Source organism: Lethenteron reissneri, chromosome 31 (assembly GCF_015708825.2).
Source record: "Lethenteron reissneri isolate LAM-NWPU_2019-01 chromosome 31, ASM1570882v1, whole genome shotgun sequence".
NCBI classification, from domain to species: domain Eukaryota; kingdom Metazoa; phylum Chordata; class Hyperoartia; order Petromyzontiformes; family Petromyzontidae; genus Lethenteron; species Lethenteron reissneri.
In genome coordinates this window covers 11,821,632-11,827,631 of record NC_083809.1, presented here as the reverse complement: position 1 = coordinate 11,827,631, position 6,000 = coordinate 11,821,632, and positions in this window count along the sequence as shown.

Genomic DNA, 6,000 nt, shown 5'->3' with positions numbered 1-6,000 from the left:
AAATCTCTGTCCCTTGGCTGTTAGAGCATGGAATGGTTTGCAATTGCCGCAAAATCTTTTACAAACCTGCGATAGTACGAGGCGAACCCCACAAAGCTGCGGACCTCCGTCACCAATTTATGGGTCGGCCACGTGCGCACGCAGGCCGTCTTATCCGGGTCGGTAGTGACCCCTGACGCGCTGACAACATGGCCCAATTATTTGACCGAAGTTTGCAACAAATGGCATTTTTATGGCCTAAATTTCAAGTTTGCATCACGCACTTGAGAGAAAACAGAGTGCAGCCCGCTTCAAGTGCTCGTCGAAAGTGCGACCGAAGACAATGATGTCATCTAGATAAATAAGGCACGATTCCCATTGCAAACCAGATAGAACCAATTCCATGAGGCGCTGAAAGGTGCCAGCATGGAGTGAAGTCTCATCGGGAGACAATCTAAATGGAACAATCCCTGTGGTGTTCGGAAAGTCGTTATAAGTTTATATTCTGCGTCTAAGGGCAGTTGCTAAAATCGTGACAGCAAATCGAAGGTTGAAAAGAAGTGTGCACCAGACAGAGCATCTAAGGAATCGTCCATGCGAGGAAGCGGGTATGCGTCCGCTACATAAATTTTGTTGAGTTTTCGGAAGTCAACGCAAAATCGCAAGGAGCCGTCACATTTTTTAACCAATACAATAGGCGCCCCCCATGGGTAGGTGGAGGGAGACACAATGTCTGCAGCCAACATCTCCTCCACAGTCTGACGAATACATTCCTTTTCGTGGGGGCTCATTCTGTGAGAATGTAATTGAATGATTAGGCAAGTTCCCCATATCAATATGGTGCTGCAACAGGGTGGTCTGGCCTATGTCGTATTTACCATTGCTAAAACGTCCAGGAATTCGTGCCAAAGTTGCCAAATTGACGCTCGCTGCTCTGTCGATAAATCCTTGTTTTCCCGACACAACCTCTGCATCCACGCGGGTTCGACGTCGCTAGCAGGCGAGATAGTCCCCACAACCCCAGACATGCATGCCATTTGCTCCGTGCATGGGGCCGCCGTCGCGTGTGCCAACACAGTGCCTGCTTGGATAACTACCGGTGTATGGCCCGCATTAACCACTTGGAGGAAGGGATCGCAGTTTGCTGGCATGACAGTCAGTGCCCCCACCAAGGAGGGTGTTCGTGGTACCACGTTAGAGGGGGTCAAGAGGATCCCCTCCAGATTTAGCAGGGCCACGCTCTTATGCAACCGCAATGGCACAAGCATCTGCGTGGCTGGCGGGACGTGCACTGTCTGGCTAACCATAGCCTGCACAACCGCATTAACTGATGTTTATGTTGTGGGGAATTTCAAAAAATGCAGGCACTGCCCCGATGACATCTCAATACACCCTTGGTCTACAATTATTTTGAGGGGCATCCTGCATAAGAAATCTGGGCCCAACAAGCAGGGCACTACCAGAGTTTTAGAAATCAACACAGCCTTGTCCATTACCACTTCTCCAATTGCACCATTGCTATCATGCGACAGACTATCCCCAAACTACCCAAATTCGCCGAGGGTGGCTGAGGCATCTGTATCGATCAACACCCAGACCTGCACCCCCTGGATAAGGCCCATTACATCCGACGCAGCACTGACCACTCGATAGACCAACGCACACCTATTGCTGTCTCGCGGACCCATAGCCAACTAACCAATACGTCGAGCTTCCGATGCGACGGGATGAACAGTAACCGGGTGAGCGAAGGCGAGGTGCACTGTGGATGAGTGATGGGAGGGAAACGGCCGTGCGTATGGTGCGTCGCAACTCGCCTGTGGTCCTTGGGACGAGGTGCTGGCGCTGGAGATCGAAGGGGGCCTGGGTGAACCACCAAAGCGCAGATGACAATTTCTGGCGATGTGTCTCGTCTGACCACAGTTAAAGCATGCCCTCGAAGAGGGCCCAGTCGGCGGCCCACTCCTCAGTGTCTACTCGACCGGCGGCCGGCCTCCTCGCATTTCTTTGTGCCATCAATCTTGAGACCAGGATGCGTACGCTGAACTGCTGTCGTTGGAATCATCAGTGCATGCCATTGCTTCAGGCCTGCCTCTGAGGCTCAGGTGAACTTGTATATTTCGAGAAATTTGGAGGGACGTGAGGTCATCATCGTCGGTGATGGCGAGGACAACACCCAGCTCCCTTGCCAGTGTCAAGAGCCACTCCAGAGCGAATGAGTCAAGGACTGCTCGATCCATGGAGGAGTAAGCCGCTTGTCCGAGGGCCAAGAAAGCGCTGTGGAACGCCAGGGCCTTCTCCGTGTCCCCCCCCCCCACGTTTTCTGAGCAGGAATCTTCTATGGATGTTCGATGGTGGGTCGAAGATCGCTGCCATCGTGGAGCAGGCGTTGGTGAATGAAGAACGATCGGCCAAGGGGATGGAGTAGAAGGTGGCCAATGAGGGCTGTCGGCAAGGCCCGTAATGCTTCGTCTGCAGACCAGTCCACCGAATGATATGCCGCCTCGAAGCGATGGCGGAACGCCGTCCAGTTGCACCCAGCTGTGGAAAAAGTATGGACCAAATGCAATCGGCGAATCTGGCGTGGTCACTGAAATGGCGGGAACCGCTTCCACTCGCGGAATTGCGGCAGCTTCCTGCGCGATCGCCATTGTTGAAGTGGCGGGAAGAATCGGCGTATCTGCCAGTGTCACCGCTGAAGTCGTCGCCTGGGTTGCCGTCGTCAGTATGTTGAACAGGTAAGTAACCACCGACAGCGTCCTCTCCAGATGGGCAGTGACGTCCCGCCAACCCTTCGGTGGCAGGCGGACCGGGCTCGCACCACCCTTTCCCTTTTGCGCCGACGGCAGCAGGTCCTCTGGGCCCGCCAGCTAATCCGCAGCATCAGGGGCTGTGGCGAGAACGATGCCTCCGTCGTTTTCGTCATCGGAGAAGTCGACGGGTAAGTCCCTTTTCTTAGCTGCCTTCCTTGACATGACGGCAACGTAGGTTTTTGACCACTTTGACACCAAATGTAGTGGTGTATTCACACGGACACTTTTAGCTTTTCTCCTGTGTAACTGTATTACTTCGCATCCCGTCTGGATGCTCCTCACATTAATACAACGCACCCTTGCTCCAACTCCCTCTCTCTATATTTTGCTTGCCTGTCACTCTATACTTCGCTAGCCTGTCACTCTATACTCCACGAGCCTGTCATTTCATACTCTGTTCGTCTGTCACTTAATATTCTACTAGCCTGTCACTCTTTTCTCACACCTCCACCTCGTCCTTGCCCCCAGCGGGGGATACGCCAACACCGCTGGGGAGGACGAGGTGTAGAGGGAGAGGTCCCAGGCTTCTTCTCTCCGGCTTTTGTTCTCTTCGTTCCTTCAGCTCCAACCAACAACTCCATTTTGCTCCGCACACATCCTTATATCCCCCTCCTCATTAAGGGTCCTCAGTTACCCCCCATTAAGCTGGCGCCTCAGCGGCGCCTCCTGCACGTGCTCTCTCTCTCTTATCATCTCCTGCCTCTCCAGCATCTACTCCGTGTTCCCACGTTCGCACCTGCCTGTCCCCAAATGCACCCAGTTAATTACTGCTTCTCCCCCTAATTGCTGGTGCCTCTCTGGCAGCTACTCCATGTCTTCACGCTTGCACCTGCTTGCCCTCAAATGCACCCGCTGTTTGCAAACCCCGCACGTTACGCCACTACACATGTATAAATACATTCATACAGGTTTATTTGTGCAACCGTGCTATCAAGCTGTCTCCCAGATATCGCAAAATTTTTGCCCCCAAAATGGGGGTGATCACCCCCCTTTCTCCTGCACACCCACCCAACCCCATTAGGACCCCGAGAGCTCATATACTATTAGTATTGCCAGAGGCAATATATATCTTATGATTGATTAAGGGCCCTATTTGGCATAAACAATGTTAATTCCGGAACCTGAGTGGAGTCCAGTCCTAGTCCCACGCATTCCCTTTCCTAATGCAGACCGCTCCTTCACCAACCTCACTGCCCTCTCTTGCACGTCCCCTCGCCTCCCTCTCTCTCTCTCCCCCCTTCACGTCCCTGGTCTCGGAGCACGTGCTAATGGCGGCGTTGTGACGCGCACATGACGTCACGCTACGTGCAAATCACGTGCGCACTCTCGACACGTGGCAGGAGGATTTCACAGCCAGTGATTGTTGCACTGTGGATCCAATTGCTCCATTGCTTTTCTTTGGCGATGTTGCTGCTGCTAAGCAAATCGTCAATAACACTGTGGCCATGAATAGGAAAACGAATATAATATACGACGTTTCGGGTAATTCCCCTTCTTCACAGCACAATAAGGACCATTTTTCTAGTGTTACTGACCAGTGTGTTGCATCGTCAACTCACCGCTGAGTGAGTTGAAACGACGATAGTCGGGCGCGTTGAACGCTCGTGCACGACGTGACAATTCGATTTGGTTGGCCATGTCACGTGGTGGAGGGACTTCAATAAAATATGATTAATGGCGAGAAAATGTTATCGCCGTGACAACTCAGTGCCGGCCGGACAGAAACCACCCTCCCCTCATAAGTTCCAAACAACATCACGGAAACAGGTGCACACAACGCTCAGCCTTTGCACGTTATGAAAACGCCATCATCAATCCTGAAGAAGGAACTGCTGATGTTTCTTTTTTTCTTTCCTCTGAGTCGGTCACATTCGCTCAAATTATTTCATGGTGACCTATAACAAGAAGAGCACGATAATGTTCTTCAGGAGCTCCTAACGGTTTATTTTGCAGGATGCACAATCGACTGAGTGCTTTTGACGCATTCTCGTGTGTTGTGCGAGAACTAATGGAGAAAGGGCTTGCAATGCACACATGGCCAGATCACGTGGTTCCTCTTGCTCCTCCAGGGCACCCCTGAGTCGTCCTCTTTCTCTCTCTCGTTCTCTCCACGAGTGAACGAGCACCGTGTGGTTCATTGCAAGGCCCCGCGGGCCACTGGCGAACCCTGGTGGCCTTTAGTGCAGCCCTGATGTGCGGCACCCCCAGACAATACAGGACATGTAAAGACACTTCCATGCAGGTCGGTGTTGTGGCCCTCACAATGATGATGTCCTATTGGCGAAAGTGGCCCCCCTCTGAAAATGAGTGGAGAACGCTGGTGCAGTGAGTCACAAGCTGACGTCACAGAGCGGTGTACCGCAGCACCACAACACGAGTAGGGAAGCAGAGTCAGTCGCATGTTGGGCACACGAGTGGGGGGGGGGGGGGGGGCGAGGTGACCAGGGAAGGGGTGGCGGGGACGGAAGACCCCAAGGCGGACAAAGAGAAGGACACAGCTCAAGATGAGAGGGAATAGAGGGAGAGAGATGTAAGTGCACTGCACGGAGTGGCGTCTGTGTTCCACAGCGGGCAGTGATTCAGAGTGGGAGTGGCCACACGGAAGTCACATGATTTGCAGAAGGCTTGAGCTCGCTTAGAGAGATACACATGGCCTCACCCAAACATCGATTCTGAATCGTGCGTGCCAACTGCACCACTCACAGCATGACCCTGCACATGCTCTGCTCTGATTGACCAGGGTGCGTGACTGTTATAAACAAGATATGTAAAATCATTTTAAATTACAGTTTGTGTATTTGTTTATGAATTTATTCGGCCGAATATTAATCCTTCACGTTACAGACATCGCGATACGACCAAACGTGTCTAGCAACTCGAGCACGTGGCTCTCTCTCCTAATCGTCTTCTTCGAACACTGGGGGGCCGGAAAAGCCCTCTGTACCAGCGTGAACAGCACCCTCGTGTTCACTTTCTGAAGCGCTCGCTCGTCACCGTGGCGTCCGCGATGACCACCACCACGTGACTTTGTTTCCTGTTGTGCTCGGTGCATTTAGCGCCACAGCGTGTGGATTTATAGCGTTTATTTTCATTTGTTTGCTGGTGACTTTGTGTATTTCATATCGGAATCGCCTCCAGTGCTGTTGCTGCTGGCGGCAATAAAAGTGGTTTGAAAGTCAAAAGTCTCTCCCGCATCATCATCTGAATC